General features: G+C 41.7%; 1 protein-coding gene across 10 annotated transcripts in view; it reads left to right on the top strand.

Moving 5' to 3' along the window:
* The window catches only part of MBNL2 (muscleblind like splicing regulator 2), a 113613-nt gene that overhangs the window by 11352 nt on the left and 78213 nt on the right, over window positions 1-24048 (top strand). The window contains exons 1-2 of one of the 10 annotated variants that reach the window (XM_052785754.1): window positions 4758-5183; window positions 18156-18316. The exons of 2 other annotated variants lie outside the window; for them this stretch is intronic. The gene's annotated coding sequence lies outside the window, so the exon portion shown is untranslated. Of the gene's footprint in view, window positions 1-4753; window positions 5184-18155; window positions 18317-24048 lie in introns of those variants that run through there. 7 more of the 10 variants (XM_052785760.1, XM_052785752.1, XM_052785756.1 and 4 more) reach the window with 7 other exon arrangements.

The raw sequence follows: 24048 nt of genomic DNA, 5'->3' as shown, positions 1-24048 counted from the left end.
CATAGCTGGAACATGCTTATGGCAAGCTAAGGATTTACACCAAAGCTGTAACTGTACATTGTCAAAATACAGGTGTTCTTTAGCTATATGTTAATGTCTTTAGTTATTGTAAATGAATTTGAAAATCAAAAGTGCTATCCAGTGCATGTAACTTAAGTGTCTAAATATGCTCCTAATAAAGCTTCTTCTGTAGTAATGTTTTGCCTCTTACACGTTCAATGAAGGACATGATAGAAGGAGCCTAAGGGTGACCATCTCAGGTAACCAATAGAGAAACACAGATGCTTTTAGGATATGATGGAATCTCTTGGAATAGCTACTTTGGGATAGGATGAATCACAGCCCACAAATGCCTATTTCTCTTCAGTGACTATAAAGAGGGAGGGGGAGTAGGGTGACTCAGTGAGATGTGGTTGTTTATATTTGGTCAAATACATTTCAAGCTAAGTGCTTAAGGCTACAGTCCAGAGGCAGCTCAGCTCTCCATGGCACCTGGGATATGTCTCTCAAATGTTCAGCTACAAAGCCTGGTTGGAGTGTACTGCAGCTCTCTGGCTGATGCCTTCATCACCCTTCCCAACTGGAGCCACCCTGTGAAGGAACGGTGCACGTGTACTCAGTTTTCATCCTGATGGGGAATTGGTGTCATCCTAAAATAAATTCAGGACACAGGCTGGATGCGTGCCTGAGCCCATGTGTTTGGATCTCACAATTTAGACGTGGCTTCCTTGTGCCACGAGCAGAAGGAGAGAGGGGATTTGGAAGGCCTCCAGAAGCCACCTTAATTTTGGTAAGATTGAATCCTAACATGTAACTTGGATATCCACTTGCTTCTGTGGTGTGTTTTCATTTCATATTTCTCTCAGCGTATGTGATGAAAATAGAATAGTCTGTTTTCATGTCTGTGCACAATCAATCTCCAGTTTTCGTAGGTTAGGGAGACGTTGGGATGTCTGGGTGGTAGGAAGTTAAAACAATTGAAATCCTGGACTTAAAAATATGCTTGTCAGAAGAACTTTAAAACCAAAATTAGACCTAGCAGTGTCCTTTCAGAACAGCATACCTCCTTCCAGTTAGTAACTTGAATTTTGGCATTACGCTTTATTTTGTAACTTATAATGATTTCTACCATCACTTCAGTCCAGAGAGAGAGAGGTATTTTGCAAAGGCTGGTATCAGTGGTATTATGCATGAATAGGTCTAGGTGCCTAGTTTTAAAATCTTGGCAGCTGCCTTGACTTTTCTTTATGCTGTCATTCAGACCAGGTTGCTAGCAAGGTTGGATTTTGCTTGGCAGTAGCAGTTGTGGGAAGTTACTAAGGAAAGAGTCTATTACTGACACAGGAAATAGTTCTGAAGTTGTTCTTGCCATTGCTGAACTTACAGAAATGTTACTGTTGCCATGGGTTATCTATGCAAGGCTCAAAATGATCTTTCTGCTGTACTTAATGTCACTTAAGTTGCTGGGTGTCTTCGGTGTTAGTGTTATATATATTCCATGCTGCTTGCAAAAATCCTTTAAATTGAGAAGTTTTGTTGTTTAGTTGTTTATGGGATTAGACCTAATCGCTATGATTCAAGAGTAAAGAAGGAAAAAACCACTGCGTGGGTTCTGCATGTTCCAGTTCTCCTCGTCTTTATTACTTCCAAAATAGTCCACTTTTCTCCAAAAGTTGTATCTGCACCCTTCAGAAAATTGTGTGCAATAGTCACCTTTAGCAGAATTTTCCCCTTGATTCATTAATTATAGGAGCATGTCAGGTAGATCAGATGGCATTTTCTGAGTTGGGAATTAACCTTTATTTGTTACTCTTAGTTGTGTTTAACATCTGAATTTCTCAGCTTCTCTAAGATGATGTCATTTTGCAATCAAATATATAATAAGATTGTATAAATTGGCCTGAAAATTAAAATCCTGGCCTTTTTCTTTGTAACCGATGTGAAAAATGAATGGGCGCATGGGCACATCTCAATTTGAGACCAGTCACTTTGGAGCTCCTCACTCCTCAATGTTCAGAGCAGATATTTTTAAAAATCTCTTTTTCTTCAGTCCATGAACTCATGCCTTATTTGCTGCACACTACTCAAGTGCCATTTTTGAGAACGATCGTACATTTTCTCTTGAGCTTTTTGATGGGGTTCACAAATGTGACGTGATTTATTTTCAGCACTCCCTATTGAGTAGAGGGGCTTCGGATCCTTTGGCAAGGGAGCAACTAAAATGTAATAACCCACATGAGGAGCTGGGTGGGCGCTGGGCTGCTAGTTTTGCATTCGTGATTCGAGGGTCCTAGGAATGATATCTGGGAGCACCTCAACCCCGTTTGGGGTTGAAGCTCTGCAGTGGTTGAAGACTGTCGTATGCACTGTAAAGCGGTGGTGCCGAAATAGGGTTGCGGAGGCAGTGCTGAACTCTCGCCTTTTGGGGGGTTGTGTTAGTGACTTGTTTTGTGTTTGTGTTTGGTGGTTTTGGGTTTGTTTTTTTTTTTTTTTGAGGTAACTTGCAGGTTTTCTCCCTCTTTAGAAGCGAACTAACGGACCACAAAAGCTCTCAGCATGTGTTGCTGTATGAATGTGCACGTGGTCGATGGGGAGAGCGGCTGGCTCCGGTTGACTGGTGGTGCCCGTGCCACTTACTGTCCCCAGCTCCTCGTCCGGCTTGGACACCATCTCCTTGTTGTAACCTCCTGCTCGACCAGACCCAGGATTTCCAGACTCTGGCTCTTGCGTCTCTTCCTCCCTTTCCCTCTCATCGCTGTCTCTCCCTCTTCTGCCCAGCTTCGTGTCACGTTTTGGTCCACCTGATCTTTCTCACACCCCCTCTGCAGTGTGCTCTCAAGGGCCTGTCTCCTGCACGTCTGTGGGGCACCAGCCGAAGGGTCATGAAAGCAACAGGCAAGGTTGTCTTCCTGCTGTCAGCTCCAATGTCTGGTCCCTGGCAGATGGGAGCAGCAGTTACAGGGGAAATCCTGCTAATCTCCTGTAACTTGAGCCCATTACATGCTCAGTCGCACTGTGGGGCTGGTGCCTTTCCAGCCGCATATGGACGGATGGCTGGAGGAGGAGGTGGATGCCTACTGCAGAACATTTTCTGAGGTTTGCACTGTAGGGATCAGAAGAAAAAAAAATTAGAAAGATGGTGTGTGTCAGGTGAATTCTAGAAGGTTTTAAAGCTCTGTCAAACAGGAAAGTGTTTTCATAAGTATAGCAAGAAACATAGCCTCGATTTAACAACAACAACAACAAAAAAAACCAAACCAAAAAACCCAAAAAAGCAAGGGGTCAGCACTTTGCCAAATTTCAAGACTGCCCTGACATGGGCAGGGGAGCCAGAGTTCCCCGGTGAGTGAATTACAAGGGTGGCAGAGCAACATGTTTTTGTCTAGGCTATCTCAGAAATGGGCAAACTGTGTTTTGGCAGAAAAGTAAATAAAACCTGCAGCAGATGTCCAGCATGGAAGATTTTTAACACAGGCAGCTCGAGTTTGGCAAAGTCAAAAGAATGTGGAAAATACTGATGAGATGCACCAGGCCATCTTAATAACGGATGGAGTTACCACCCCTGTCCCTGGGGTCTCTTGAGACCCACCAGAATCAACTATTCGGGTTTTTGGGGGGGTTTGGTTTGGTTTTTTTATATAGAGCAGAGTGGAGGGGGTGATTGAGGAGAGAGCGAGGGCTGGCTGGCATGGCCCTCCTCGGCAGGAGCACGTTTCAGCCATGCCAGGGAGGGGAGGGTTTTCACAAATTGGGTGGGAGATGGTGGAGCCCAAAGGAGAGTTTTTGCTTGCGGGATAGAGGAATAATGGATTTTTGGGAAGCTGTGTTTATAATATGCAAAACAGTCCATGGGAAACAATGGGGCCTTGGGACAGAGCTGCCAGTGAATGAGAGCTTTGTTTTCCTCTTGTCTATTCATATTTCGAAACTTTTAGTGGAATTTTAAACACATTTTACACATTTTTTAATGGCTTGAATTGCGTGAACTGCTGTCTAAAGTAGTATTGCACTGCAATCTTTATCCCTTCTGGATAAAGATTGACTGTCAGCTTAAGCTCCTTTTTGTATTTTTCTTAACTGCAACTTTTGTTCAATAATTCTTGGCTGCTTTGTTCTCTTGTTTTAAAACTTCAGCAAAATTTGTGGGAAAACTGATTGACAGCAGACCTTGTGCACCAAGCGTATCGAGCTGCCCACAGTTTGACTTGAAAATGGCAACTGGTAGCATAGTCCTTATGCCAGAACCTTGATACAAATGAACACCAGTTGTAAGCTAATCACGCGAACCGCGGTTTAGATGCTGCTGATGTGATTTGTCTGCCAAGGACATTAAAACACCATGATACAGATCATGTTTTCATCAAGAAGCATCCCATACCTGCAGTCCCTAACAACTGGTCTCAAATATTCGGGAAGATGATATGCGTGTATTGCTGTTAAATGCAAACACTGCACATGAGATTATGCAGTATGAAAATGAGAATATTACTGCCTGAATCGGAGTGCGTTTTGGCTGCGTGTTAAAGTAAAGGATTGGTTTATGGTGCACAGCTCACCTTTACAACCAAAACAGCATCATTGCAGTTCTGCAATTTCGGAAAAGCTGTCTGTGCAAGCCTTTACGATTAGCAAAAGCTTTGAAAATCCTTGTGCAAGAAATGGTGTAGCTGCTGTTGCAGTGGAGGGGAAAGGAGTTGTTTGCTTTTGCTGCGTTATGTTATTTCATGGAGGTATCGCTTTATCTCGCCAGTAAAACTCCTTCCCTGTGCGAGGGAAATTCCTGGTTCACCAGTATGGATGCATTGTTTTTACACATTAGAAGTGCTGTGTTGCCATGTCAATCATCCCGTTAGGATCAGTTTAAGAGCAGTAGGGCTGACGAAGCTGGGTGTGATTGGCTGCCATATGCTGGGAGGGCTCTGGGAGAAGGAAGGGCTGCAGTCTTTCAGCAACAGAGTTTAGGCTGTGTCTTTGCTTCATCATCTGAGGAAAAATCCCCAGATAAGGCACAGGGCTTTCCGAGCGTGCAAAAAAAAAAAAAAAAAAAAAAAATTACGGGCTGCTCATTGTTTCATGTGAAAATTACTTACCATGGGAATGCGATGGGAAAGATGCGGCTGTTTGTTTATATCAGATGTTCCTGTTCACGTTGGGAATGTGCCGAATAGACAGGGCTAAACAAGGTAGGAAGGAGGTTCGTTGTCTTTTATTGAATGTTTAAAGAGTTTGCTGCAGTGTGCTGCATACTGTATGTGTTGCTTGGGGGAGTCGGGGAAACAGTGTTTCTCCAGTGAATATATTCTGTTTGGGTGCAGTAGGTGGATTTTATGGTAACTTGTTTTCAACAGGAATTAATTTCCAGTGTAAATAGCTCTTGTCAGAAATAGAATGTGAGTATATGCATATTAAAATAACGCAAGTAAAAAAAGAAATAGGTCAGTGTGTTTCAGAAGTGCTGTTACCCTAATTGGATTTTTAGCTGGGTTGTCGTCTGGTACTGCTTCCTAGCTTTAAGAAAGAGAAGGAGTCAGCCTGGAAATCTGTGAAGTTTATAGCAGATATGTTTGAAGATTTAGGTGAATTAGACTGGCTGATCTAAATAATTCCCCATTGGAGGCTTTAACTAAAGCCAAGACTGCCTGTCTTAGACTTCTAGGAGCCATGCAGCGAGATTACAGTATTTTACCCTGTTATAAAAGTATGGGCGTTTTTGACTGCACCGTGATTCCTTGTACTCTTGAAGGCAAGCTGGGAGAGTTTTTTGTATTGTAGTTTAGCTGAGCGTTTCCCCTGCCTTTTCCAGGTCTTTGTCTCGACTGTAAAACAGAACCTGTACATGAAAACAAGGAAAACAAGGTTAATAATATGTGCTGCAATTATCTTATACATTTTTAATGAGAGAGCACACAGCTAGCAGAATAATTTAATGAGCAGGCTGGCTTTTAGAGCAATGATTTCACTGTGCTGAGGCACATCAACTTTCTTACTGAGGAGGAGCCTCAGGAAGGAATGGAGAAGATGTATGTAAAGTGCTCTGGAGAGAAAGAAAAGCATTATTTAGGCAGAAGTCTGTAAAATTCTGGAAGACTAGAGGAGTTACTAATTATGATTATTTATTAGATTGGAAGCAAACTTTACTGTCATATTGCGGGAGGGGTCTGAGACATTGCCTCATCCTGCGATGTGCTGAAGCCTCTTCAACTTTCTTAGACTGCCATATGCATTGATGGTACCTTTCAGGATCCCACCCAATTCGCCACCTGAATTAACATGCTGTCTTCAGTTGTGTTATAGCAGCATCGTTTATAAGTACAGTATATAATACAGTTTTCTACATTTTTTTTTTCCCAAGACTTGACTGTGAACAGCAAGAAAATGTTATCCTCTTATTTCTCCTGTAATAGCCATGACCATTGCATATAGATATTTTTATTCAAATAGGATGTTGGTAGAAAAATTAAGTGTATGAGCTGAGGAAGACTAAAGATCAATTTCTTTAAGAAGAAATTAGGTAAAAGAACCTTTTACTGCCTAGAAAAGCTTTCAGTGGTGTAATTTTGGGGAAAGTGTCTAGATTTTTTTTTTTTTTTTAATCCTAAGAACGAGTTACACTGCTTTTAAAAGTATTGCATTAAATAAGCCCTTCTAGACTAGCTCTCCATCCCCCGTTTTTCCAAGGATAAGTACAGGACATGGGCTCCAAACTCCCAATATCATGTCCCAGCTCCTCACAGCTGACTCTGCTCAGAGGAGGTTGATTCAGCTTCCCTGCTCCCTGGCTAAATACTTGCTGAAGACCTGCAGCTAGGTTGTTGACACATCTTCAGTTCATGAACTGGTTATTTTTAAATGCTACACTCTTCTAAGTAAAATCAACCTCATGTCTTCTGAGACTTTCAAACTCTGCTAACAAGTGAAAAACATGCCAGGGTATAGAGCATTATTATTAAAAATCCATGAGGTATGGATACGTATGTTTAACTATCTATCACTATTGATGTTTAAATGTGTTGTTTGCGTGCTGAGTGTGTTAAACATGTGAGGCAAAGATTGATGATTAGAAGCAAGTCAAATAATCTTTTTCAAGCTGTAAAATGTGAGCTGAATTTTTAATTTTTGCAGATAAAACTATTTTCATGCACACCTTTCAGAGAAAACTTTTCAGTCTTGTGTTTTGCGACTGTCTCTTACTTCCAAATAATTTAAGTGGCTGGTTTTTGTACCTTGGAGATTGCAGTGTATAGAATTATCCTCCTTATGCCTGACTGCCAAAGTGAAAATTTGCATTCATCACTCAGTGAAATAGTTCGTATCAAACTACTGACAGACAATCAAGTGATAAAAGGTGTATATATATTACTGCTTCATATGGATAGGTAAGTGGGCTTTCGTCTTGGAGGGTAGAGGTGGTAGTGAATATTCTGTATTTACATATTTTATGTAAATAGTTGGTAATAAAAGTATTTTGGACCAGATTCTGCTTAATTGCTCTGTGGATTTCATCAGAGCTGTTAGTGCAGTAACATCTTACTGTGTGCAGTCTGTTTTCCAGGAATAATTACTCTGTTTAGAATTAGTTTCTTCATTTTCCGAAGGTAGGATTTTCTAATGAGTTACAGGTCCTGAAGTACTGTATTTGACTATAGAGTGTTTATAAAGTCAAATCAAGTTCTTAATTTGTAAGTGTATGTTTTGTAGAAACCCAAGATAGTTGTGTGCTACAAATTTTTTTTTTTTTTTTTTTTCCCCTGAGCAAGAAACACAGCTCATAATGTTACGTGGGATTCCAGGCACTCTGGTCTAGTAACTCATCTCTGCTGTGAATGAATGTTCTCTTGCTCACAAGTATGTCAGGAGTAATCTGTACTGTGTTTATTTGTACAAAGTTCTGTAAAATGTTCAGGTTTTATAGTATTGAGAGATGAGAAGAAGACTTAGTGTTCAAATGAAATTCCTCATTAATGATTTCACATACGGTTTTAATTTCCTAAATCGTGAGGCACATTGCTAAGATTTAAATTTCACATAATAGCTATTAGTGATACCTTGTTTTCTAATGTTACTAGAAATTTCTGACTTTGAGGATTTTTTTTTTTCCTCTTTCAGGGAAGAAACTTTTTAAAGTCCACTGATTCCCCCCCCCCCCTTTTTTTGTGAATATGGCTGTTACAAAATTGTAGCAAAAGAGAATAAAATCACTTGCTTTAGAATTTGTTAGTGTATATTTTCTTTTTAAAACCATTTTCCAGCCTTTGATTGTGAAGCTAATTTGTATTAAACATAACATATCACTGTGTTATGGTTAACTGGTGTGAACCAGTGCTATGTAACTGGTCTGTAAACAGGCTGAAATTATAGCCTGAGGAAAATAAAACTCATTTCAAGAGGGTGTCAGTGCTGAAAACTGGTTCAAATAGTAGTAGTATTAACTGCTTGACTAATTAAACTAATCTTCTTATACATTATTAGCAAATGCAGTGACAGTTGTTGGTTATTGATATGTGGAGTCTGAAGTCGTCTTTTAAAAACAAACTTTTCGGCTCTATTTGGGGTAGAGGATGCGTGAGAAGAAGGAAACACAGCCCCTTTCTAGAATCTGCCAACTTCTTAATTTCCCCAATTTTTTTTTTTATTATTCTTTTTTAATAAGGCCATTAAAACACCGAGCTCTCCCTCTGACAATGCTGGCAATGTAAATTTCTTAGTTCAGTATTTTGGGCACACTAAAAAAAAAGGAAAACTTTGGGGCTGTGAAAATTGAAGAGCGTACCCAACAGGAGATTAAATGCGAAATCCTTATAACTAACACAAAGAAATACTAATTATGGAGGGGACTCTTTGTGCTACTGATGATTACTGAAGGTGTTGAGAACTGCCGGTGTGCAGCTTGCTGCTTCTGCAGAAGACCTGTAGGATTCCTGGAGCCGTAAGTCTGGCAGAGGACCTGGTGGGCTTGTGATACCTTAAACTTTGCAAGTTAGAAGAGCTCAGCTGTAAACAAAAGGGATAAACACACATCTTCACACTCTTCTTTTTTTTTTCTTCCCCTTTCTTCCCCTCTCCCCCCATTTTTATACCTAGATGTATGCCCACAAATGCATACACACATATGTAATATACACTCATAAAAATACGGTTTTTCATTTTTGTGATTTTTTTTTTTTTCAATACAAACCTGATATCTAATAAAGACAGTAGGAGGGATTTAGTGGTACAGTTGTTGCATAAAGAAATGGATCAAGAAATAGGAATAGATGGTTCATATCAGAGTCTATTAATTTCTTCTGGTTTAGATCAATAATTTTTAATCTGTTTCTGAGTGGATGATAAACAGTGTTTCAGGAAGGTCTGGGTGTCGCACATCGCTGAACTCATAAATAGAGACAAGGTCAGTCTGGAGGTTCATGGTACTGTAAAATCCTCTCTCCTGCAGAGAGTACAGCGGCTCTGACAATAGGCAGAATTAGAGAATACAAGTAAGGAAAAATACAGAAATGTTTTCCCTCTGTAGTTTTATGGAAGGAAGCTAGGAGTTGCTTAGAAATGCTTTTTTTTGTTGGTTTTTTTTTTCTTGTTAAATCTGAAGGCAACTTTTCAGTATGTTTTTTGTGTGTGATCACTTTTAAGAGATAGGCATAGCAAATATTTTGTTTGTTTGTTTTAACCCTCTAGCATTCTCTTCTATCCAGGCTGAACACTTTTTTTTTTCCCTGGGTTTCTGAGGATTTTTATGGTTGGTTGGTTTTTTTTGGTTTGTTTTTTTTTTTTTTCTCCAAATGCTCTGTTATATATGCTTCTAGGTCTACTAAATGGCTCAGCTCTCTGCCCCCCAATTTCCTGAATCTATCATGATTTTTGCACTTTATAGGTATTATGGGCAGTCTCCTGAACTTAGTCTAAAACCAAGCTTAAATTGCAAAGTGGCAAGGTTTCCGTTTATTTTCAAGCGCTCAGATGGATGATTTTCAATGCCGGGTTTCGGCGCGTTGGGTTTATGCCTTAACGCTCTCCTCCGGCAGCTCTGCGTGGGAGACTCCTCCTGACATCGAGGTGGGGGCAGCCTTGTAGGATATCAAAGTGTAGTTTTAGTCCATTTTTATCTTTTTTTGGGTACTCCTTCCCACTTCTCAGACACTCTGGCCGTGCCTCTAGTGGGACGGGCAGGCCCATCGCTGGCAGGAGCATACCTCTGCGCCCAGTTAACGAGTCAAGACTCCAGCACCGCCTTGCTTTTATTTATTTAAGAGGCTGCAATAACACGTATGGGATTTCCCTGTTGCCTCTCTTCACCCGTGGCACAGCAGCCCCAGCTACAGCCCGTGCCTGCCGCGAGGAGACCCGGGCTGGCTCTCCCACCTTCATCGCCTCTCCCCGCAGTCCAAAAGCGGTGGGGACGGGGACTGGGCCACCTCCTCCGGCTGGCGAGAGGCTTTTTCGGAGGAAGACGCCGGTGCGTGGGCTGCTCGTGCTAGGGATTGCAGTGCTGCAGTCCTTATTGGCATGCTGAACGCGCGCCGGCAGCACGGCGTGCCACTGTCCTGGAGCTCTAGTGCTTGCGTTTAAAAACTTTTCGCTTCACGTGGTTTTATTCCCCCCCCCCCCCCCCCCCCCCCCCCCCAATTCCTGTGTGTATTTTAGTTCCCCTCTGCTAATGCTGGGACGCACTTTGGGGCTGGATTGCTTTATTGCCATAATTCTAAACAAGGAGCAGGGGGAGCCAAAAAATCCCGAGATTTTCTTTGCCACAGTGGAGAAGGCATGAAAAGCTTTGAAAGTGGCTGCACTGATGTGTTTATAAAGGCAGTGCTTTTTTTTTTTTTGCCCCCCCCCTTTTTTTTTTTTTTTTTTAAAGACCTCATTTAATGCTCACGACTTTGTGCGGTGAGGCCACTTTCAAAGGCTTCGGTATCCACAGTAGCAGCCCTTTGAAGTGGAATCGCCAGCAGGGGACAAACCAGCAGCTTAATCCTTGGTGTAAAAGGTCCTAAGTGGTAAGAAGCCACAACATCCATCTCAAGGGGAGAAGCTGGAGAGCAAGACCTCGAACTAAATCCATCTCCTGGACCCGGACCTCACTCGCAGAGCTGGAAATGGTTGGACACTTCTGTAGGATGTGGGGGATCCAGTCCCTCTTCTCTCTGTCTCTGGCTTCCCGCTCTCTTTCCGTCCTCCCTTCTCTCTCCAGTCTCTTGAGGAGCAGGACACAACTGCCAAAGGGCAAGGGAGCAAGACCTGAGAGCAAACGTGTTTCTGTGAGGGTTTTTTTGCCTTCTCAAGTTGGTAAATTATCCCTCTGGAGTGCAGAGCAGGTGGCACAGTCACTCGTGTGATCTGCCAGTCCTTGTGGGCATCTATCCGGTTAGGTCGGTGGCTTTGTGGTGGCCCCAGGAGATAAAGCTGTGCCTTCGCGTTCTGAATAGTCCTTTGGAGGTGCCTGTCTCCCCTTTGGCATGAGGACGATGGAGATTGCGCTTTGTGGTCGCCAGCGATGCGCTTAAATGCCCAAAGATAGGCAGAACGAGTCCGCCATCTCTGAAACCCATTTGTTTGAAATAGGAGATGAAAGTGTTGAGTTTCTCATGGGAGGGCTTGAGGATCAGCATGTCCCTATGGATCCGTAACCAGCCCTGGCTGCAGAATTAGGCTGCTTGTAAGGAGCTGCCATCCCGAGGCGGAGAAGGCAAAAGGGTAAGCTGAGGACAGCAGTACGTGCCTTGACTGCCGCATGACTCTAGCTGTTAGTCGCTGGGGTGAGAGGCTTTTCGAGGAGGATTTTCCTCCTCAACCGTTGAATTTAGTAGCCGTTGGTGATTCTGACTATTTAAACAATCCGATTTTTAAGTTGAAAACTTATTTTAAACTTGTTCATATTTTTGACCTTCAGTACATCACCTGCCATTTAATTTCACGCTCTAGCTGTTTGCCATATGTAAAGATAACTGTCTTTTGTATGGTTTCCCAACTGGTAATTCACTGAGTGGCCCCTGCCTCATGGTCAAAATTTAGTGGTCCTCGTCATCATTCTGTTTGAATGTCACATTCTTTCTGTTGTCAAAAGCCTTGCTGTTGCCTCTTCGTATATGTAAGCCTTTCCATAGTGCTGATGGCGCTGTTGCTGTTCTCCCCATCTTTTCTAGCTCTGCGGTAATCTCTGAGATGGGGCGGGATGCGAACTTGATTTATCACTCAAAGTTACATGCTCCATGACTATATGTAGTAGTGTAATTCTTTTCTGTTTTTCCTTTGATATTGCCAAATGTTCTGCTTGCTTTGTACTTCATTGACTGCTATTTTGCTGAAGTTTTTATCAAATTGCCCATAATGTCCACAAGATCTTTCCTCTGTAGTAGTATCTTGTTTGAACCTAGTGTTGTGTGTGTACTGTTTATTACTTTTCATTTTTTTTCCCCTCATCTGCATTATTTTGCCTATCTTTATGTTAAACTCTTATGTCATTTTATCATCCAGTGTACTCATTATCATGAAATCCTTTTGTAGCTCTTCACAGTTGGCTTCAGGTATGACTTGGCAAAAATTTTGTGTTAACTGCAAACTATCTTTTATTGTTTATGGTTGTGTTGCAAAGCAGAGGGGGATGACTCTGTTGGTAAACTTAATTATGAAAATTACAGTACATTATTAGAAGTAAAAGCATGATATTTAACCATGTGAGTTTGTTGGGTTTGGGGGCTTTTGTAGAATTTGTTGACCCTGAACTTCTGTTCTGACTTCAGTCTTCATACCATCTGCAAATGCTTAGCACTTTTAGGTACCCTTTTAAATGAAATTTCTTTTAACATCCATAAGACTCATGTCGTCATGAGAACTAGGTTCCACAAAAATCATCAGGTTACAAAAGTGAGATGATTCATTTCATAGAATCATAGAGTGGTTTGGGTTGGATGGGACCTTAAAGATCATAATTTGCTTTCATTTTGCTTAATTTTGAGCTTTTAGGATTGGTATTTTCTAGCTCTTTTCTACAGTTGTCAGAATTGTACTCTTTAATAAAAACTGACAGTTCCTTGTAAACATACTTGTAGGTGATAAGGCTTTACGAAATGCACTTGATGTTTTCAGGCTTCCAGTGAGATGGGTGAGAGGTAGCTGTGCTGCAGTAGGACTGTGTAGTGGGTCCTTAAACTTGAAGATTCTTGTCACAGGAATCAATATAGGGTTTTTGTTTTGTTTTTTTTTTGTGTGTTTTTTTTTTTTTTTACTTAGAGAAATGAAATTAAAACAGACTTAGTAGTAATGGTCTGCTTTGGTAAAGATAACCACCTGTATCTCAACTGTCTTGGCCTCCAGACCAAAATGTCAGCTGACCGAAATGTCAGCATACCTTTCACTTAGGGTAAAGGTAAATGTGATGGTTTTTACCTTTGGAGTGCTTCACTGGAAGGTAAAAATGATTGCCCTGAAATAGGACTTTAGAAACAGCAGGCAAGTTCTACTTTTCTAATTTAAAAATACTAAACTTTTTTCTTTGTGTGGCTGTATTGACTCCAGTGCTACAGTTATGAAATTTAGATTGCGTTGTGCCTTGTGCGGTAGGATTGTTCTTTAAATCTTTTCCTGGCAGACCTTGCTCATCTGGTGAATGTTTGGCAATAATGAAGCCAGAAAAAACTGGGACCTTAAATTGTGGATTTCCATCCAACTTTACAGAACCATAGTAATTTAAATTTAAAAAATCTCAACCCTCTTAATATCTAAATTGAGTGAGAACTTTGTTCGTAAGAAATCCTAAAAGCATAAAACTAGAATACCACTACATCTTTTTAGTCTCTCACTTTTCTGTCTTTTCAGAGTATAATAGTGCTTTTTTTGGTAGTGGACAGGCAGTTCTGCTCAGTTGCTATAAAGTAGCATCATGGTTACTACTATTTCAGATGATGGGCAGAGGGATAAACGTTGACAAGGGCCTTTCCAGCAGGTTTTCAAGATTTCTAGAGTCTATGCATTGTAATAAAGTGGGTATCTCTGTGAAAGCCAAATATTGGTAACATATACTTTGCAGCCCATAAAGTTTCAGAGGATCACTGGAGGGCATAATTTTGACTGAGAGAGAGTTGGTTAATTTGTTAGGGGTTTTTTTTCTGGTCTGGTTTGATTTTTGTGTCTCACCTGCTTTGTCCTGGAAATATTGTATGAAATGGAAAGAAGTCCTATCAAGTGTCAGGGGCCAGTGTGTGTATATAGGCTGGAGGTTAGAAGATATAAAATCTGTTATTTACAAGCTAAGCAAATATTGCATTAAAATGAGGCACATTCAACAGAGAAATTTAAGTCATTTTTGCAAAGTTGTTTTTTGGAATAGAAACGTGTGTAAGCATAACAGCACCAGTCCACTTTTTATGTTTATACATGGACAATTTTTTGCCTCTGAATATTGTTGTTGATGTTATTTATTTGACCAAATAAATATTTTTTGTGCTGTTTATTGACTGTAACACAGAAAATTTGATATCTTCAAAAATAGTGGTGTCTATCAAGGTGAGATATATGCAGGGTTAAAGGAAGTTTTTGAATTACGATTTAGCACAGAAATTGTGCAAGGCAATACAAATTGTACAGTGCAAAACAAAATGTGGCTCTAAATACCCATTTGGGACTAAGCTTGAAGTACAACAAATGAATTAAACCTTTGAAAAGGACAAAACTGTCAAGACTTATTTTAACCAGTCCAAATTTTCCACTGCAATGTGAGCAGAAAACTCTGTCTTGCCAAATGCCAGTTGCTTGTACTCAGTGTTGCAAGCATATCCATTGCTTTGGAAGCACTGGTGAACACTGGGCTGTGCTTAGCAGTACTGCCGTCCCCAGCAGGAGGGAGAAATCTCTGTGGTTACAGGTAAGCAGACATAGTAGAAAAAGGTCTGGAAAAGTGCTCTGTCAAAACATTTCTGGGAAATGTATTCAGTTTGCACTGTAAAAATATTGCAATTCATTGTGTCAATGGATGAAGGAACTCTTTCAACTTCTCTATTGAAACACAGTGTACAATGTATTCCTGAATAATTGTGTGGTTATCCATGATAATGTTTAAGTTACGATAAAATGATTCAACCATGTGAAAATAAAGTGTCAAGGTGGAATTGTTTCAATATTGCTAAACTACTTCTACTTTCCCCCCAATATTGTTACCTTTCAGTCAGAGGAGGCATTGAGATGCTGAAATTTCCTCCAGGAAAGTTTTCAGCAAGACCTAGTGAGAGGAGGAGAAACTTTTTTTCCTGTTGCTCTCTTTCCATATTAAATAGCTGAGTTAAAATAGAGAGGAATTGTCATTTAAATATTGAGAAAATTTTTGATTTAAGGCAGGGACATGCCTGGGTCTGGGACCTAGGAGTACTGGACTAGTGCTGCCTAACCAGTGAGTATTGCTGCCTGAATCCATGCCCTTTTCAACTTTTAAGCTAACAGAAATGAAAAGGAAGGCTCTGTACATTAAAGTTGCTTTTACAAGATAGTGGCAGGTTTGGTTTTTTCCTTCCAGAAATCTGAATGTAGTTTATGTCCCCTTTTACTGTTGAAGGCAACTGAACTACGCACGTGGCAGAAAAATGAGTATGAACTCATCCGATGTCCTTACTGTAGGCTAATAAACTTTCTGAGTTTGTTCCTGTGTACCCTCTCTGTGCATTAAGTACTTTGTCTCCTGTTACTTATTAAAAAAAAAAAAAGTTTATTTTCTGAAATGGAACTGGGTTAAAAAGTAACTTTCTTCAAGTGGCAACAGGTGGTGAACTTTTTGGACTGAGGGAGACATGTTACACAAATTAAAACAACAGATCGATATGACCCATTTTTATTGGGCCAGTGCTTCTTAATAGGTGCTGAAGCAAAAAGGAAGGTCAGTAGCAGTACTGTACACCAAACCCCAAATTCATCATCCTAGAGATCAGGAAGTAGTAAGTGTTTGCTCTGGTAGGCAGTTATCTGCAGACAGTTACCGTGTGCTCCTTCCAATTGTAACTCCATTATTTGCCTCAGGTTTAAATAGAAGTTTTCAAGATTTCCAGGAAAACAGAAATTCACCAGAACTTGCAAGTACTCTGAGAAAAGATCTTTGTTTCTCTGCCACCAGTTGCAAAAACAACTTTAGAGGAAAAGCATTCTCTTTCTGAACTCATGATACCTATTTGACAACAGAATAATGGTTCACTAAATGCAAATTTATTTTATTGCAGGGAGAATAAATTTCCATTATGTATTGTCAAACACAATACAGGTAGCATCTGAAGTTTTAAATGTTGGTTGGTTGGTTTTTTTGTTTGTTTTTGTGGACAAATAAATGGCCTGAATTTTGGAAAGAAAGTCTTTCACTGTCATCTTCACTTTGAGCTTCATTAGATCTTTTCTTTATTTGCCTTGGAGGACCAAAGATAATCAGGCAGCAAATAATTTCTCTGTTCAAAACACAGAAAGGCAACCTACCTTCAGAAGAGACCAATAACCTGTTGTGAATACCACTCCTTTTTTTTTCTTTCAGGGCTGTGGCAAAAAAACCCATTGCTGGTTTCTCCTTGACCGGGAAGGGTCTTTGAAAAATGGCTTTTAGTGGAAGATTTCAGCTTCTGTTATATAAAACATTTGCTGTCTGAATGTTAGCATCAAAACATTATTTAAAAAAAATTAAATTAAATTGCCTTTGAAGGTACTTGGTAACAACCTGCTATTCCATAGGTGACTGTAAAATTAGGTTGCTGTTCCCTCTCTTTAACTGCTGTAAGATACAAAGTATTCCGACATAGATGCTTGGTCTGGCTTTGCAGTACCTCCTGTGAGAAACCTAAGAAGTAAAGCACTTGCATATGTTCTGCTTCATGAGGATTTCTTTAGTTTTGGAGGTAACTAAAACTGTTGTTAAAGTGTTACGCGCACACTACTAATGGAGAGAGAAAGGGGAATTGAATCCTTGCAATAAAATGGACGCTGATGAAGGTTTGCTTGGGCAACCCTCTGAGAAGTAAAGACACTATTGAGGTTTTTGCTTTTCCTTGTTGGAAGTGCTTTCCCATTGTGATGAGTTGCTGCTTCCAAAATATGTTTGCGATGGCTGTGAAATGCTCTGGGTCTGGCAGAATGTGATTGGAGTGCCTCGCTTGGGCTCCTTTGGGCATGCTCTCGGGTTTTCCTCCTCCGTTGGATCTCTAAGAAAGCATTGCTTCTGGGAACGCTCCTAGGTGATGCAGCTTGGGGTGCGGAAGGAGGGATCTTGGTGTTTCTTCCTCTTCTGGTAGGTTTTAAAAGTGCTTTTTTCCAAGCTCCTCTTTCGCTGGAAGGAAAAGGTACATCCTCTCCTCTAGTTTAACCCACTCAGGGGTAATAAAAAGCCAGTAATAACACAGATTTACTTAAGGGGGTTTTGTAATCAGCCATCACACTCCCCAGCTCCATTTTGCTGTTTTCAAATTTTTGTAAATCTCCAAAGTCCTGAAGTGTTTCCTTCCATATCCACACTCCTCTCCTGGGAGTCCAGGCTTTTGTCAACAGTTGTGAAAACGAGTCAGGCTCCCTCTCGGTATCCTACTTTCCACACACATGATGAAAGACACTTCTGACAGAGCAGCATTCAAAAAGAGAGTGGCCAAATCCATGGAAGAAAAATCCAGCGAGACCTGTTAAATGCAAAGACATCAGTTACAGGTTGCTGGGAGAAGATTCATGGAAATGATCACACTCTGTCTGCCCTGGTTTTGCACTCTTCTGTAGACATCTGGTATTGGCCATGGTTGGAGACTGGATATTGGGAGAGATGGACTTTTTGGCTGACCTGCTAAAGTCATCCTTGTATAGTTCGGTATCCTGTTCTCAGGTAAAATGCAAATGGAGAAAAGAGCAGAGAAATGCAGGTATTTTATTTCAGAGCAGCGATTCTGCTTGGATTTTGTGCTGGGAGTCTGTTCAGCAGAATGGGTTTAGCACTTAAGAGGTGGTCGGAGTTAATAGTATTAGGTAGTGCTCTTGCTGCCCTCGCCTCGGGAGCTTTGTTTGGATGTGCCATGCAACTTCCCAGAACTGGGTAATTTGTTGGAGTATATTATTAATAACGCTGTTGGCAGTCTTAAACATATTTTCAGCTTGTGAGTTCAACATATCTTAATTTATATGGAATCCTTGGTTTATTCAGACCTATCCTTGTCTTTCAGTGCAAAGAGATGCTGTTTGTCGCATAAACAAATACCTCCGTAAGAGTTCTACCTTCTTGGCTTAGTGCGAAATCGGAGTAGAGAAAATAGAAAATTGACAACAGCCTGAGCTCTTTTAGATTGTGCTCCTGTGTAACAGCATGTTATCGGTCCTTTGGCAGGTGAGAACAGTCATTTGATCACACATTCCTTCCATGCCAGTCTATAAAAATTTCACAGTACATAAGCGCACTTTTCTATAAATATTTTTAGTCCTAAAAAAAAAATAAATACAGTGCATGTCTGCAGCTGGGTGTGAGTAGAAGCTCCTAATGCACTGGGGTACCCTTCCCTGGGGAATTGGGTTTGATTAATTGCTATTGCATGGTGCACTCTGCCAAAAGCAAAACATTTGTGTCTGCAAGAGGCCAAGTGATAACGTCATTGCTGCCGGGGATGATTAACTCTGCTCGCAGAGGCACAGAAACAGAAATTGCTTCTGCCCTCTTGTCAAGGTGGGAGCAGAATTTTGTGTATGAAATTCATATACCTAGAGGATAAAATTGGGTTTCTTTGGACTTAGAAGCAAGAAGTGTTTAAGTTACAGACTGTGAGAGAAGGTACAGACCAAGAGAGGAGGAGAAGGTTAAGTGGAGTGGGACGAATGTCATTGGGGGGGGGGGGGGGGGGGGAGTTTCCTAGAAGAAGAAAAAACTATTTTCTGCAATTGCATTTTAACTGAAGCATAATGAGCATTAGTTTTATCAGCATGACTTCGAAGCACTTTGATGTTAGAAAATACTCTTGTGGGCTCCAGTCATCTACAGACTTAAAGTTCAGCAGAAATATTTCATGGTCTGTTAGCAAAGTAGTACAGTATATCGCTGAAAAGGTCCCAGGCTGTGTCTCTTGTTTTGCAGTCAGTGATACACCTTCCTCCTCACCTGCTTGCTTGGGGACAAAGGACATTAGTGTTATTACATTGTAAAGCCACCTTCAAAGTGAACCAGCAGGTTTTAATAAGAAGCTCATTGCCGTGCTGTAAATAGTGTGGGACATACTAAAGAGCCTGAACCTGGCACGTTAATGGTCTTGAAAGGGAGAATATGGCTCATTTAGCAAAACTGATACTTGGAGGTCATGCTCAGTTTAAATAAAACAGACCAGTGTTTTCTAGCCTGTCCCTGGACTTCTGTTGGCTTAACTAAAATAGTTAGGATCAACTCCGGGTAAAGTGTTCATTTGAATTACAGTTGACAAGTGTTCATCTCTGGTTGTATAACAGGCAAAGAGAGATGTTGCAATAGTTATCTATCTCCAAGTCAAGCAAATAAAATAAATAATGTTTCTTTTGTAAGTCAGAACACTTTTGACTTTGAGTTCAGTTTGAATTAATACAGGAACCAGGATTAGAATTTTAGTATTTTTGGCTCCCGGCCACCTGATCAAACTGGTGGGCTGCTGCTCTGATAGGGCAGTTCTGGCTTCTTCTTCATTTGAGCAACACTAGTTTGCTTGATGCCAGATGGAAGCTGCTTAACATATTAAAGTGGAAAAAAAAGCCTTAAAATGATTAAAGAAATGTTCATAAGTTTCATTTGAAATTTGTAGAAGATGCATTCGTCATGTTCTACTATAACTGAATGTTTTTTCTTAAAAATGTGGTGGCAGAAAGGTTTTCCATTCATATTTGCCATCAAAGAATGGATGATGTTTCATGGAAGTCTGTCTTGTTTTCTCTTGTTTCTCGAATACAGGGAATATTATTTTTTGTGACTTCACAACAGTTCAGAAAAGAGCCAGAAGCCTGTTCTGGTTTTAATGCTGTAGTTTTACTGAACCATGCAAAGACATTATTAAGCTCTACTGTACATTGTCCAGTCTTACTAGACATCTAGTATTAGGTTACATGTCAAAAATATGAAAGTTAGAAATTGGTTCAAGAGAAGAATAAGAAGCTGGCATAGTACTCACTGAGGAATGTTGCGTTACTTTCTGGTCCTGTTTCCTAATCTGGTGGGATGATGGAGTGAGAAAAGCCTATCTACCACATGAAAATCTCTTGCATGTTCTCTCTTTAAGAATGTAATTTATTCAAATGTGATTAACAAGCATGCTGAGTGTCGCATTATTTTCTGTAAAACTACTACTTTTTTTTATTCACGTTAGCATCTTTCGACATAAGATCCTCTCTGTATTGGTTAGCGGGGGATTTTGCACAGTGAGGCTTAAAGTAGCATGCGATGACTGCGTGTCAGCCCTGCTTTCCAGGGACAGGGAGGACGTCCCTTGGGATACAGGATTGTAATTACATTGTAATTACAGGAGCTTGCGACGAGGAGCCAGACCTGCCGCAGGTGGAGCGCAGGGGAAGGAGCAGGGCTGCAGCCTGTGCTGTCGTGCCCTGTCACGCCTGCTCTGCTCGTTACCCTTGTCAGGTGTGGGGCATGGGCAGGTGGGCACGTCTTGGTTGAGTTGGCCAGCACGCGTGATGCGGGGTGCTTTATGCTGCTGCGTTGGCCTTATTCTGCACCTGGGGAGGCAAATCGTAATGGATCCAGCTTTAGCCTAGGATTAAGCTGCAGTCTTGCTTTCTTTGGCAGGGAGTCCGATGGAGGGCAAGAGAAAACAGCGTGGAGGAGTCAAGGATATGGCAGGTAGCTGGAATTGAAGGTGATGCTGGAGTGTGCTTATGGGGTCACTGTGGTCCTTTGGTGTGGAGTTTCTCTTTGGTTTGGAGGCATTGAATGCTATTTAAAGCACAAACAATGGGGAAAAATGGCATTTAAAAGAATGTAACAGTGAGGTTTAGTTGAAAAACTGAAGCAAAGTCCCACCATCTTTTGGACTAAAGCACCTGCCAGTGTCTCCTAAACGTGTGGCTGTGTCCTGAGTGCTTTGAAAGTGGAGTCCACTGTGCAGCTGCAAACAAGAGGTACAACTTAGCGGAATTTGGATGCCTTTTCCTGGCCTTAAGGGTTGAGGGTTCAGTAGTTGTCAGTGTTTGAATATCTGTATTTCCGTTGTGAATGTTCAAGATGCTTAACGTGATCTGGTTATAGAAGGATCCCTACGTATTAGACTTACACAGGACATCTTTCCACTAGGTTTTGGCTATGAACATAGTGAACTGCAAAGCAAGTTTCCTTTGCAAATGTGGTCAGCTGCTGAAAGAGTGGCAGCTTTCTGAAGGAACACAATGCTTGTCTGTAGTCTGAAGATGCATCTGTAGAGCGGGGCACATTGGTTAATCCTTGTGTTTGGATGTCAGGGGTTGTCCTGGGACATCTGGGAATGGCTGTATTTTGTCCCACATTGCCTGACCCAGGTAAAATCACTGACTTGAAATAGTAAGTCCAGGCTGAATGGAGTGGCTAAACCAAGGGTATTATTTCTTATAGATTAGTTTATTTCCTGGACTAATAGGAATGCCATGAGAATGTGAGTTAAGGGTGTACATGGTTAAGACGTTGCTGGTTCATGAACTTGTATTGTGGAGCATGAAGCCAGTGGTTAACTGTCTAAGGGTAGAGAGCCCATTTTCCACTGCTTACGACTTCCAGCCAGAGCTTAAAATTTCAATATGAAATTCTGTGTGCCTGGTGTCTACTGCAGGGTCATTGTTTTGTTTCTTTGTTAAAAGATTAGTGAAGTGAATTTAAGACTATGGAAGCAGGCAACATGAATTTGTGTTTACATGTAAGCGTACAAAAGTTGTAGCAGCAACCTGCTTTGGGTCAACAGTTTAAAACTGGGCAGTACCATTTCCCTGGGATTAGAGATGTGGCTTTGGTCCTCTTGAAAGCGCTCCTATGTTTGGTGAAGCTAACAGTCTCTCTGCGAAGAGTTGCAGTATGTGCATGCTATGTTTGAAAACAAAGTTCTCAAGACATTCTCTTGGCATTGGAGTATCAAGCAGGTCAATTTTGGTGACTGTAGGTAGGTCCTGAAGGTGAGTTTTATCCCACCTGAGTTCAGGTGTTTAACTGAATTTGGGCAGCAATCTATTATGACAGTTAACAGGTTTCCGCTCTGCTAGTGACCTAAAGGAAGAACACCCTGCTTCCACAGCATAGTGAGTCTTTGTGGTTTTGGTTGTTTGTTTTTCAATTCCTTATTTTTAAAACAGACCATTGTAAATGATCAAACTTGTAAAGCTAAGTATATTTAGCACATCTTTTCTGGCTTGTTGGGAAAGAAGAGTTTGTATACTTAAACCGTGCAATCTGTCTTAGGTACAACTGAGGGTTTTCCAACTTTTTAATTCTTGAGCTTCTGGTGTATATATAGAAGAAGTATATGGATCATGTTGATAAACTTTGGCAACAAATTGAGCCCCAGTCTTGACATTTCTTTCTGAAGATTTTAATGTGATGAATAATACAGATTAATTCTCTAATTCTCTAAGAGTAAAGTGAAAAACTGTTCTAATGCCTTTTGAGTTAACTTAGTGATTCCACTAGAGATCTATGTTGGGACCATGTAGAGGACTCTGCTTCTTTACTGGAAGTCATCACCTGTAGAGTTGGCTTTTTGAAGATGAGGTCTTTGCTCATTACTACATGTTATTGTGGTGGGTTGACGCTGGCTGGATGCCAGGTGCCCACCAAAGCTGCTCTACCACTCCCCTCCTCAGCTGGACAGGGGGGAGAAAATACAATGAAAGGCTCGTGGGTCGAGATAAGGATAGGGAGCGATCACTCACCGATTACCATCACGGGCAAAACAGATTCCACCTGGGGAAAAATTAATTTATTACCAATCAAATCAGAGTAGGGTAATGAGAAATAAGCCCAAATCTTAAAACACCTTCCCCCTTACCCCTCCCTCCTTCCCGGCTCAATTTCACTCGCAATTTCTCTACCTCCTCCCTCCAGTAGCGCAGGGGGACGGGAAATGGGGGTTGGGGTCAGTCCGTCACATGTTGTCACTGCTGCTCCTTCCTCCTCAAGGGGAGGACTCCTCATTCTTCCCCTGCGCCATTGTGGGATCCCTCCCACGGGAGACAGTCCTCCACAAACTTCTCCAACATGGGTCCTTCCCATGGGCTGCAGTTCTTCACAAACTGCTCCACGGTGGATCCCTTCCACGGGCTGCAGTCCTTCAGGCACAGACTGCTCCAGCGCGGGTCCCCCGCGGGGTCACAAGTCCTGCCAGAAAACCTGCTCCAGCGTGGGCTCCTCTCTCCACGGGGCCACAGGTCCTGCCAGGAGCCTGCTCCAGTGTGGGCTTCCCACGAGGTCACAGCCTCCTTCGGGCACCCACCTGCTGCGGCGTAGGGTCCTCCCCGGGCTGCAGGTGGATATCTGCTCCCCCATGGACCTCCACGGGCTGCAGGTGGAGATCTGCTCCCCTGTGGACCTCCCTGGGCTGCAGGAGGACAGCCTGCCTCACCGTGGTCTTCACCACGGGCTGCAGGGGAATCTCTGCTCTGGCACCTGGAACATCTCCTCCCCCTCCTTCTGCACTGACCTGGGGGTCTGCAGAGCTGTTTCTCTCATTCTCAACTCCTCTCCTCCAGCTGCTCTCGCACAGCGGATTTTTCCCCTTAAATCTGTTCTCCCAGAGGCACTACCACCATCGCTGATGGGCTCAGCCTTGGCCAGCGGTGGGTCGGTCTTGGAGCTGGCTGGCATTGGCTCTGTCAGACATGGGGGAAGCTTCCAGCAGCTTCTCACAGAGGCTACCCCTGTAACCCCCCTGCTACCAAAACCTTGCCATACAAACCCACTACAGTTATTTACTGAAGCATGAGTACAACATGTCCAGGAAGACTCAGCTTCTCCATTAGACAGATACTACATAATCCATTGCCACATAATCTGTCTGATAAGTAAAACTACTGTACCAGAGCAGCCCATACTTTGTATGTAGCAAGAGCTCCTATTTTCTAGCTGAGAGATCCTGGTGGTTT

Source organism: Harpia harpyja, chromosome 4 (assembly GCF_026419915.1).
Source record: "Harpia harpyja isolate bHarHar1 chromosome 4, bHarHar1 primary haplotype, whole genome shotgun sequence".
NCBI lineage: Eukaryota > Metazoa > Chordata > Aves > Accipitriformes > Accipitridae > Harpia > Harpia harpyja.
Note: the sequence above shows the minus strand (reverse complement) of the source record. Positions and strands in the feature narration are given on the sequence as shown.